General features: G+C 46.6%; 1 protein-coding gene across 4 annotated transcripts in view; it reads left to right on the top strand.

Moving 5' to 3' along the window:
• Nucleotides 1-12,501, top strand: part of LOC138300782 (cGMP-dependent protein kinase 2-like) — a 3,513,105-nt gene that overhangs the window by 2,237,485 nt on the left and 1,263,119 nt on the right. The gene's annotated exons all lie outside the window — the stretch shown is intronic.

The following is a 12,501-nucleotide window of genomic DNA, read 5'->3' as shown; positions in this document are numbered from 1 at the left end:
ACTGGTTTCAGCAGCCTGCCACACTCGAGACATGTTGCTGGCCACATGGGGAGAGTGCCTTTGTCACTCTGTGGCTAGTAACAAAGCCTGCACTGGGTGGAGATGCTATCACCTCCCCCAGGCAGGAGCTGTAACACCTGGCAGTGAGCCTCAAAGGCTCCTCAGAGGTCCTCAGAGGACTGCCCTGCTCTAAAAGGACCAAGAAACTCCCGAGAACAGCGGCCCTGTTCACCCAAGACTGCAACTTTGTTCCAAAGGAGCAATTTAAAGGCAACAGCGTTTCCCGCCAGAAGCGTGAGATTTGCAACCCTGCACCCGGCGACCCCGACTCGACTGGTTGAGAAACAACACTTCAGGGAGGACCCTCCGGCGACTCCGAGACTGTGAGTAACCAAAGTTGTCCCCCCTGAGCCCCCACAGCGACACCTGCAGAGGGAATCCCGAGGCTCCCCCTGACCGCGACTGCCTGACTCTCAGATCCCGACGCCTGGAAAAGACCCTGCACCCGCAGCCCCCAGGACCTGAAGGATCGGAACTCCAGTGCAGGAGTGACCCCCAGGAGGCCCTCTCCCTTCCCTTGCCTGCCTGCATCGCTGAAGAGACCTCTTGGTCTCCCATTGATTCCTATTACAAACCCGACGTGTGTTTGCACACTGCACCCGGCCGCCCCCGTGCTGCTGAGGGTGTACTTCCTGTGCTAACTTGTGTCCCCCCCGGTGCCCTACAAAACCCCCCTGGTCTGCCCTCCGAAGACGCGGGTACTTACCTGCTGGCAGACTGGAATCGGGGCACCCCCTTCTCCATTGAAGCCTATGCGTTTTGGGCACCACTTTGAACTCTGCACCTGACCGGCCCTGAGCTGCTGGTGTGGTAACTTTGGGGTTGCTCTGAACCCCCAACGGTGGGCTACCTTGGACCCAAACTTGAACCCCGTAGGTGGTTTACTTACCTGCAAGAACTAACAATTACTTACCTCCCCTAGGAACTGTGAAAATTGCAGTGTCTAGTTTTAAAATAGCTATATGTGTTTTATTTGAAAAGTATATATGCTATTGTGATTATTCAAAGTTCCTAAAGTACTTACCTGCAACACCTTTCATGCAAAGTATTACATGTAGAATTTGAACCTGTGGTTCTTAAAATAAACTAAGAAAAGATATTTTTCTATACAAAAACCTATTGGCCTGGAATTGTCTCTGAGTGTGTGTTCCTCATTTATTGCCTGTGTGTATGTACAACAAATGCTTAACACTACTCCTTTGATAAGCCTACTGCTCGACCACACTACCACAAAATAGAGCATTAGTATTATCTCTTTTTGCCACTATCTTACCTCTAAGGGGAACCCTTGGACTCTGTGCATACTATTCCTTACTTTGAAATAGTGCATACAGAGCCAACTTCCTACTTTGGTGGATCAGCGGTGGGGTACAAGACTTTGCATTTGCTGGACTACTCAGCCAATACCTGATCACACGACAAATTCCAAAAATTATCATTAGAAACTGATTTTTGCAATTTGAGCTATTTTTCTAAATTCTTAAAAGTCCTGCTAGGGCCTTGTGTTAGTCCCTGTTTAGCATTTCTTTTAGAGTTTAAAAGTTTTGTGAAAGTTTGAATTAGATTCTAGAACTAGTTTTAGATTCTTAAAAAGTACTCCAACTTTTGGAAACATAGGGCCATATTTATACTTTTTGACGCAAAACTGCGCTAACGCAGTTTTGCGTAAAAAAAATTAGCGCCGGCTAACGCAATTCTGAAGCGCCATGCGGGCGCCGTATTTATTCAATGACGTTAGCCGGCGTTAGCCGCCGGCGCTGCCTGGTGTGCGTGAAAAAAACGACATACACCTGGCAGCGCCGGCGTAGGGGGATATGGAGCTTGGGCGCCAAAAAATGGGGCAAGTCAGGCTGAGGCAAATTTTTCGCCTCAACCCGATTTGCGCCATTTGTTTCGACTCCCAACCCCCATTGAAATGACTCCTGTCTTAGCAAAGACAGGAGTCATGCCCCCTTGCCCAATGCCCATGCCCAGTGGACTTCTGTCCCCTGGGCATGGTCATTGGGCATAGTGGCATGTAGGGGGGCACAAATCAGGCCCCCCTATAACACAAAAAAATAAAAAAATAAAAACTTACTTTAATGTCCCTGGGATGGGTCCCTCTAGCCTTGGGTGTCCTCCTGGGGTGGGCAAGGGTGGCAGGGGGTGTCCCTGGGGGCTTGGGAGGGCACCTTTGGGCTCCTTCCGAGCCCACAGGTCCCTTAACACCTGCCCTGACCAGGCGCTAAAAAAACGGCGCAAAAGCGGCCGGATGTCATTTTTTTTGACCCGCCCACTCCCGGGCGTGAATTTTGCCCGGGAGTGTAAATACGGCGCACATGCCTCGGAGTAAATTTTTTAGATGGGAACGCCTACCTTGCATATCATTAACGCAAAGTAGGTGTCCACGCTAAAAAATGACGCAAACTCCATGGACTTTGGCGCTAGACGCGTCTAGCGCCAAAGTATAAATATGGAGTTAGTTTTGCGTCGGAATTGCGTCAAAAAAAACGACGCAATTCCGGCGCAAACAGAGTATAAATATGCCCCCCAATGTCTAGTGCAGAGATGAATGTGGAGGAACTCGACCTCACACCTTACCTCCATCTTAAGATGAGGGAGCTAAGGTCACTCTGCAACCTAAAGAAAATCACAATTGGCTCAAGACCCTCCAAACTACAGCTCCAGGAGCTTTTGGCAGAGTTTGAAAAAGCCAACCCCTCTGAGGATGACAACCCAGAGGATGATGTTAGTGACTTGGAGGAGAATTCCCCCCTTCCAGTCCTAACTAGGGAACCCAGGGACCCTCAATCCCTGATTCCAACTGTGATAGTCAGAGATGCTGCTTCCCTCACAGGAGGGACCAGCACCTCTGGAATCACTGAGGATAGCCTCAGTGAAGAGGACATCCATTTAGCCACGATGGCCAAAAGATTGGCTTTGGAAAGACAGATCTTAGCCATAAAAAGGGAAAGACAAGAGATGGGCCTAGGTCCCATCAATGGTGGCAGCAACATAAATAGGGTCAGAGATTCTCCTGGCATGTTGAAAATCCCTAAAGGGATTGTAACTAAATATGAAGATGGTGATGACATCACCAAATGGTTCACAGCTTTTGAGAGGGCTTGTGTAACCAGAAAAGTAAGCAAATCTCACTGGGGTGCTCTCCTTTGGGAAATGTTCACTGGAAAGTGTAGGGATAGACTCCTCACACTCTCTGGAAAAGATGCAGAATCTTATGACCTCATGAAGGGAACCCTGATTGAGGGCTTTGGATTCTCCACTGAGGAGTATAGAATTAGATTCAGGGGGGCTCAAAAATCCTCGAGCCAGACCTGGGTTGATTTTGTGGACTACTCAGTGAAAACACTGGATGGTTGGATTCAAGGCAGTGGTGTTAATGATTATGATGGGCTGTACAATTTATTTGTGAAAGAACACCTATTAAGTAATTGTTCAAATGATAAACTGCATCAGCATCTGGTAGGCCTAGGACCAATTTCTCCCCAAGAATTGGGAAAGAAGGCGGACCATTGGGTCAAGACTAGGGTGACCAAGACTTCTACAGGGGGTGACCAAAAGAAAGGGGTCACAAAGCCTCCCCAGGGGAAGAGTGTTGAGACATCCAAAAACAAAAATAGTAAAGAGTCTTCTTCAGGCCCCCAAAAACCTGCACAGGAGGGTGGGACCAGAGCCTCTTCACAAAACAATTTTGGGTACAAGGGTAAAAACTTTGATCCCAAAAAGGCCTGGTGTCGTAGCTGTAATCAGCCTGGACACCAAACTGGAGACAAGGCCTGTCCCAAGAAAAGTACCACTTCTAACTCCAGTCCAGCTAACACTGGAATGGCTAGTCTCCAAGTGGGATCAACAGTGTGCCCAGAGCAAATCAGGTGTCACATGAAGCTACATTAGTCTCTGAGGGTGGGGTGGATTTAGCCACACTGGCTGCCTGGCCTCCTAACATGCAGAAATACAGGCAGCAGCTCTTAATTAATGGGACAAGTGTAGAAGGCCTGAGGGATACAGGTGCCAGTGTCACCATGGTGACAGAGAAACTGGTTTCCCCTGGTCAATACCTGGCTGGACAAACTTATCCAGTCACCAATGCTGACAATCAAACTAAAGTACATCCCATGGCTATGGTAACTTTAGAGTGGGGAGGGGTCAATGGCGTGAAACAGGTGGTGGCCTCCTCAAATATCCCAGTAGACTGTTTGCTTGGAAATGACCTGGAGTCCTCAGCATAGGCCGAGGTAGAACTGAAAACCCATGGAGCCATGCTGGGTATCCCTGAACTGGTGTGTGTCAAGACAAGGGCACAGTGCAAGGCTCAGGGTGAAAAAGTAGAGCTGGAGTCTGGAAAAAGGGCCCAGCCTACCAAGAGTTAAGGAAAGACAACTGGGAAACCAGCTGCAACACAACAACAAAAAGAGAACCTCCCTTCTCAGGAAGAAGTTCTGCCCTCTGAGGGAACTGAGCCTATGGAGTTAGAACCTTATCAGGTTGAGCTCTTAGGCCCAGGGGGGCCCTCAAGGGAGCAGTTGTGTAAGGGGCAAGAAACCTGTACCTCTCTTGAAGGCCTTAGGCAGCAAGCTGCTGAAGAGTCCAATGGCAAGAAAACTGGAACACATAGGGTCTATTGGGAGGATGGGCTCCTGTACACTGAGGCAAGAGATCCCAAACCTGGTCCCACTAGGAGAGTGGTAGTGCCTCAGGAGTTCAGAGAGTTCATATGGACCTTAGCCCATGATATTCCCCTTGCTGGGCATTTGGGACAAACCAAGATGTGGGAGAGACTAGTCAACCACTTCTACTGGCCCAACATGTCCCAGAAAGTTAAGGAGTTTTGTGTCTCCTGTACCACCTGTCAAGCCAGTGGTAAGACAGGTGGACATCCAAAGGCCCCCCTCATTCCACTTCCAGTGGTGGGGGTCCCCTTTGAAAGAGTGGGTGTGGCCATAGTGGGTCCACTTGAACCTCCCACAGCCTCAGGGAATATGTACATACTAAGAGTAGTGGATCATGCTACTAGATACCCTGAAGCTATTCCCCTTAGGTCGACTACTGCCCCTGCAGTAGCCAAGGCCCTCATTGGTATCATTACCAGAGTGGGCTTCCCTAAGGAGGTGGTGTCTGACAGAGGTACCAACTTCATGTCAGCATACCTGAAACACATGTGGAATGAGTGTGGAGTGATTTATAAATTCACTACACCCTATCATCCACAAACTAATGGCCTTGTTGAGAGATTAAACAAGACATTAAAACTCATGATCATGGGGCTCCCAGAAAAACTCAAAAGGAGATGGGATGTCCTCTTGCCATGTCTGCTTTTCGCTTACAGAGAGGTGCCTCAGAAGGGAGTAGGGTTCTCACCCTTTGAACTTCTGTTTGGCCACCCTGTAAGGGGACCACTAGCTCTTGTGAAAGAAGGCTGGGAGAGACCTCTTCATGAGCCTAAACAAGACATAGTGGACTATGTACTTGGCCTTCGTTCAAGGATGGCAGAGTACATGGAAAAGGCAAGTAAAAACCTTGAGGCCAGCCAACAGCTCCAGAAGTTTTGGTATGACCAAAAGGCTGCACTGGTTGAATTTCAACCAGGGCAGAAAGTCTGGGTTCTGGAGCCTGTGGCTCCCAGGGCACTTCAGGACAGATGGAGTGGCCCTTACCCAGTGCTAGAGAAGAAGAGTCAGGTCACCTACCTGGTGGACCTAGGCACTAGCAGGAGCCCCAAGAGGGTGATCCATGTGAACCGCCTTAAGCTCTTCCATGACAGGGCTGATGTGAATCTGTTGATGGTAACAGATGAGGATCAGGAAGCTGAGAGTGAACCTCTCCCTGATCTCCTCTCATCAAACTCTAAAGATGGTTCAGAAGATGGAGTGATCTATTCAGACACCCTCTCTGGCCAACAGCAATCTGACTGCAGGAAGGTCCTGCAACAGTTTGCTGAGCTCTTTTCCCTAACCCCTGGTCAGACACACCTGTGTACCCATGATGTGGACACAGGAGACAGCATGCCTGTCAAAAACAAAATTTTCAGACAGTCTGACCAAGTTAAGGAAAGCATCAACGTGGAAGTCCACAAGAGGCTGGAATTGGGAGTAATTGAGCACTCTGGCAACCCCTGGGCTAGCCCAGTGGTCTTAGTCCCCAAACCTCACACCCAAGATGGAAAGAGAGAGATGAGGTTTTGTGTGGACTACAGAGGACTTAATTCTGTTACCAAGACAGATGCCCATCCCATTCCTAGGGCTGATGAACTGATTGATAAATTAGGTGCTGCCAAATTCTTAAGTACCTTTGACTTAACAGCCGGGTACTGGCAAATCAAAATGGCACCTGGAGCAAAAGAAAAGACAGCATTTTCCACACCTGATGGGCATTATCAGTTTACTGTTATGCCCTTTGGTTTAAAGAATGCCCCTGCCACCTTCCAAAGGTTGGTGAATCAAGTCCTTGCTGGTTTGGAGGCCTTTAGTGCAGCTTATCTTGACGATATTGCTGTCTTTAGCTCCAGCTGGCAGGATCACCTGGTCTACCTGAAGAAGGTTTTGAAGGCTCTGCAATCAGCAGGCCTCTCTATCAAGGCATCCAAATGCCAGATAGGGCAGGGAACTGTGGTTTACTTGGGACACCTTGTAGGTGGAGGCCAAGTTCAGCCACTCCAGCCTAAGATCCAGACTACTGGGCAGCTCCAAAAACCCAGACTCAAGTCAGGGCATTCCTTGGCTTGACTGGGTATTACAGGAGGTTTGTGAAGGGATATGGATCCATAGTGACAGCCCTCACAGAAAATGCCCAAGAAGGTAAACTGGACTGTAGAATGCCAACAGGCCTTTGACACCCTAAAACAAGCAATGTGCACAGCACCAGTTCTAAAGGCTCCAGATTACTCCAAGCAGCTCATTGTGAGGACAGATGCCTCTGAACATGGGATAGGGGCAGTTTTGTCCCAAACAAATGAAGATGGCCTTGACCAGCCTGTTGCTTTCATTAGCAGGAGGTTACTCCCCAGGGAGCAGCGTTGGAGTACCATTGAGAGGGGGGCCTTTGCTGTGGTTTGGTCCCTGAAGAAGCTGAGACCATACCTCTTTGGTACTCACTTTGTAGTTCAAACTGACAACAGACCTCTCAGATGGCTGATGCAAATGAAAGGTGAAAGGTGAAAATCCAAAACTGTTGAGGTGGTCCATCTCCCATTCTTCTCTTCTCCCCATCACTGTGATTGTCAATGCTCTAAACGTACAGTCATAAACACACTACACTGTAGCACTGCCAAAAGTTGTTTAAAGTATTGGCTCCACCACTTTAGGATATGATTTATTTAGCACAGTATACTGTTGTCATACACTGATTAAATGTCATGATAATTAGACCAATAATATTGCCATGGCAATAGTGCAACAACCAACATATTCCCATAGTAGGCATATATAGCAAAGTGCAGTTTTATTAATCTCCACAACCACTTACATTGAGATTAGTTTGGTAGCTGATATTTGGCATCACGATAAGTACTGGTCAATATTCAAATATGAATATTATGGTAGAAGTATTCCTATACTTCGCCATTTAAATACAATGTATGCATTGTACAGAGAACAAGAACATTCAGTGCTGATCATTCTCACACACCAGACATATGCACTATTCCTAATGCATGTGTTCAGTTACAGAATTACATGGGTAAGTATCACCTACAGCGTTGCTTGCAACTGAGAAGTCCATAGTGGCAATGACATTGGACCTTGTCTCACCTATTTCATCACTTGAAAACAGAGGTGGGAAACATCTGCTTCTTGATACTGAGGAAGTATTTTTCAGCCTTCGCAGGAATCAACTGTGCAACAAGGTCGATGGAACTTTGAGCCCAGAAAGATGTGTGGTGAACCATCAAAAATATTTCATCGTCATCCCAACAATTTTGACACCATGACCAATGTGGCCACAGAAGGAAAACTCCAATCAGGAATAAAGTAAACAAATATTTTAGACCTGACAGCCTTAGGGTGGTCACCCCTAACTTTTTGCCTCCCTCCCTCCCTCCACTTTTTAGATACTGTTTTTGCTGGTTTTAAGACTCAGCGCAGTTTCCCAATGTTAACCAGTGCTAACTTGCATATGCTCTCTCCATTTAAACATGGTAACATTGGATCATACCCACCTGGACTATTTAATTTACTTATAAGTCCCTAATAAAAGTGCACAATGTGTGCCCAGGGCCTGTAGTTTAAATGCTACTAGTGGCAGCATGCCAAGCAACCCCAGAATAGTTCTCTACTGATGACGGAATAATCCAGAAACACATGTGTCTAGAGATACAGCAATAGGTGCACCAATTTTGGTAAACGTTTTGATGAACTTTGAAAGTAGCGTGAAAATATGTACTATGTTGACCAGCATGCAAAGGGGTAGTGGCGCAGGGATATGAGGCAGTGTGCTCATACCCCATTTTACTGTTTAAAAAGGCTCCCGAGAGCCTACAAGCTGACGAGCTTTGTAGCTCCTGCGTGCCCGGAATGGTATTGGTACCTGAAGAAATTTGTGGCTGCATGTCCAGCAACCCCAGAATAATTCTCTACTGATGATGGAATAATCCAGAAACGCGTGTGTCTAGAGATACAGCAATGGCTGCACCAATTTTGGTAAACATTTTGATGAACTTTGAAAGTAGCGTGAAAATATGCACTACGTTGACCAGCATGCAAAGGGGTAATGGTGCGCGGATATGAGGCAGTGTGCTCCTACCCCCACTTTTACTGTTTAAAAAGGCTCTGAGAGCCTACAAGCTGACAAGCTTTGGAGCTCCTGCGTGCCCAGAGTGGTATTGGTACCTGAAGAAATTTGTGGCAGCATGTCCAGCAACCCCAGAATAATTCTCTACTGATGACGGAATAATCCAGAAACACATGTGTCTAGAGATACAGCAATGGCTGCATCAATTTTGGTAAGCATTTTGAGGAACTTTGAAATTAGCGTGAAAATATGCACTATGTTGACCAGCATGCAAAGGGTAATGGTGCTCGGATATGAGGCAGTGTGCTCCTACCCCTTTTACTAAATGCTACTAGTGGGCCTGCAGCACTGGTTGTGGCACCCACTTAAGTAGCCCCTTAACCTGGTCTCAGGCCTGCCATTGCAAGGCCTGTGTGTGCAGTTTCACTGCCAATTCGACTTGGCATTTAAAAGTACTTGCCAAGTCTAGAACTCCCATTTTTCTACATATAAGTCACCCCTAAGGTGTGCCCTGGGTAACCCCTAGGGCAGGGTGCTGTGTAGGCAAAAGGCAAGACACATACCTATGCAGTTTTCATGTCCTGGTAGTGTAAAACCCCTAAACTCGTTTATACACTACTGTGAGGCCTGCTCCCTTCATAGGCTAACATTGGGGCTGCCCTCATACGTTGTTTGAGTGGTAGCTGCTGATCTGAAAGGAGTAGGAAGGTCATATTTAGTATGGCCAGCATGGTGATACTAAATCCTGCTGACTTGTGAAGTTGGATTTATTATTACTATTTTAGAAATGCCACTTTCAAAAAGTAGCATTTCTCTGCACTTAAATCTTTCTGTGCCTTACAATCCACATCTGGCTGGGTTTAGTTGACGGCTCCCTTGTGCATTCACTCAGACACACCCCAAACATAGGATACTCAGCCTCACTTGCATACATCTGCATTTGAATGGGTCTTCCTGGGCTGGGAGGGTGGAGAGCCTGACACTTGCATGTCAAAGGACAGTAGCCTGCCCTCACACAAAGGACTGCCACACCCCCTACCGGGACCCTGGCAGACAGGATTACACTGAGAGGGGACCTTGTACACTTCTAAGCCACTCTTTGAAGTCTCCCCCACTTCAAACTCGAATTTGGGTATTTAAAAAGGGCCTCTGCCCCTACCAACTCACACACTTCCTGGAGAAGAAGCCTGAACCAGAACCTGCTTCCTGCCAAGAAGAACTGCTGGGCTGCCCAAAGGTCTTACCTGTTTGCTTTCTGTGAAGGACTGCTGCCTTGCTGTTGCCCTGCTGCCTTGCAGCTCTCTGGCTGTGGTGAAGTGCTCTCCAAGGGCTTGGATAGAGCTTGCCTCCTGTTCCCTGAAGTCTCAGGACCAAAAAGACTTCATCTCTACAAGAAGGACTCCTTGTGTGGTGAAATTCGAAGCACAGCCTGCCAGAAATGACACACAGCCTGCACCGCAATGAAAATGTCACCACACGCCGAACCGGAACGACGCAGCCCGACCTCACATCGAGAAGATCGTCGAAGTGCCAGCGTAGCAACTGGAAGTCCGACGCATGGCCCACCGGATCGACGCATTGTCGAGCCGGAAAAACGCAGCCTGACTTCCAGCGAGGAATCAATGCAGCGAATGCCGTGCAGTAGAAAATTCGACGTAACGGCCACTGAATTGGCACAGCTCCTGTGACTTCGTCCTGCCTGCCCAGGAAATACACATATCGTCTTCGGGGCATCCGAAAACCCAGCAACCTGAACAGGCTCCACGACCGAGCACCAGAAATCAACGCACAGCCGTCCCTGCATGAAAACTAAATGACGCAATGCCGTGTGCAGCCTGAGAAATTGACGCACTCCCCTTTGTTTCCATGTATCTCCTCCTCTGCTGTTCTTTGCAGAGATTTTGCACGTGAACCAGGTACTTTGTGCTTGAAAGAGACTTTGATTGCTTTTAAAAGACTTGAGAAACTTTATATCACTTTTACAGTGATATCTCAACATATACTTATTGCATTTTAATTGTTTTTGACCTGCATCTTATCAGATATATATTATATATTTTTCTAAACACTGTGTGGTGTATTTTCGTGGTGCTATATGGTGTTATTGTATGATTTATTGCACAAATACTTTACACATTGCCTTCTAAGTTAAGCCTGACTGCTCAGTGCCAAGCTACCAGAGGGTGGGCACAGGATAATTTGGATTGTGTGTGAGTTACCCTGACTAGAGTGAGGGTCCTTGCTTGGACAGAGGGTAACCTGACTGCCAACCAAAGACCCCATTTCTAACAAAATGGATTACAAACACATGCTCAAAGTCATGTAGACAATGCTAGAAACCAAATTATAAAGATAGACAATTGCCATGGGTTGCTCAAGGCAACAAAAGAGATTTAGGCAAACTAACATTAGTAACACTAAGCATTCAAGAAGTATGATACAAAAGGGCAATAAGATTATCTCCAATACAGATATTACACATTGTTCGGAATGTATAAAAAATTAATCAGTTCCAACTTAGCTGAGTCAATAATCTTTGGCTGGGCACAGGTCAACCCTACAGCTAACCAAACTAGGGAAATAGATGAGTGAGGAGGAACATGTATTGGAAAAATAGAAAAAGTACAAAAAGGACAAAAATAATTTGAATAAAGAATAACGGGCTACAGGTAACTAACTAAAAATAAAAAGAAGAACAGTGTCAGCATAGTGGAGTATCTAACCTAAAAAGGGTATTTCAAGGGCCAATGGCAAATGACAGAGAGTAAGATACTTCTCCAAGAACACAGCATTCTGGGAATCTCCAACAACAAAGCATCTGGTAACCAGTCATCTGCCAGAACAGAAATAAGTCTGAGGCTGACCAAAACCGTGGCTGAGACTGGAAAGGACTGACCAAAGATCAAATGTCCTTTGTTATATCAATTCACGAAAAGTATTCTGATTTGTCAGAGGTGTCAGCTCATATTACGTTAAATAGGCATCATCCAATCGAAAACTATAACCTGACTCCAGGTTGCAACAGTTCAACAATTTCCCAAATCTATCATGGGAACATCTCATTTCTGTGGGACGCCAAACAGGTTTGAAACAAATGTATATAATCTCAGTCCATGCTCCTGCATTATAACGTTTCCGAGGACAAATGGTACCATTCTTCCCCAGTTAAACAATAGACGTATTACAAAATGAGTTTGCTTCTCATGGGAACAAAATCTGAAAGAAGACTTTGCCTTATGAAAAAATAATTCAACAATTTTACAGGACAAATACATGTAAGCTCTGTAGGCCTCTATTATTCTCACACAAGGACAATATAAAATGTTCTTCATTAGTACACTTTAGTAAACGACAAACATTATGCAATTCAACATTAATAATATTTCATCATATGAGTAAAACATTTCATTTTAAATTAAAAGGATTTGTTATTGCATTACATTAAGTATACCAGTGAACTGTATTTTTCTCACTTGCTCATATTTTCAAAGTTATTACGCTTTACTGGCAGGGGCAGTGCAGGGGCCCCCTGACACGGCCCTATGCAGCTTTTCACTGTCTGCTATGCAGACAGTGAAAAGCGCGACGGGTGCAACTGCACCCGTCAAACAGCCGCAACACCGCCGGCTCCATTAGGAGCCGGCTCCTGTGTTGCGGCCGTGATCCCTGCTGGGCCGGCGGGCGGAAACCAGGTTTCTGCCCGCCGGCCCAGCGGGG

This window comes from Pleurodeles waltl, chromosome 6 (assembly GCF_031143425.1).
Source record: "Pleurodeles waltl isolate 20211129_DDA chromosome 6, aPleWal1.hap1.20221129, whole genome shotgun sequence".
NCBI classification, from domain to species: domain Eukaryota; kingdom Metazoa; phylum Chordata; class Amphibia; order Caudata; family Salamandridae; genus Pleurodeles; species Pleurodeles waltl.
This window is presented reverse-complemented; position numbering and strand designations above follow the sequence as displayed.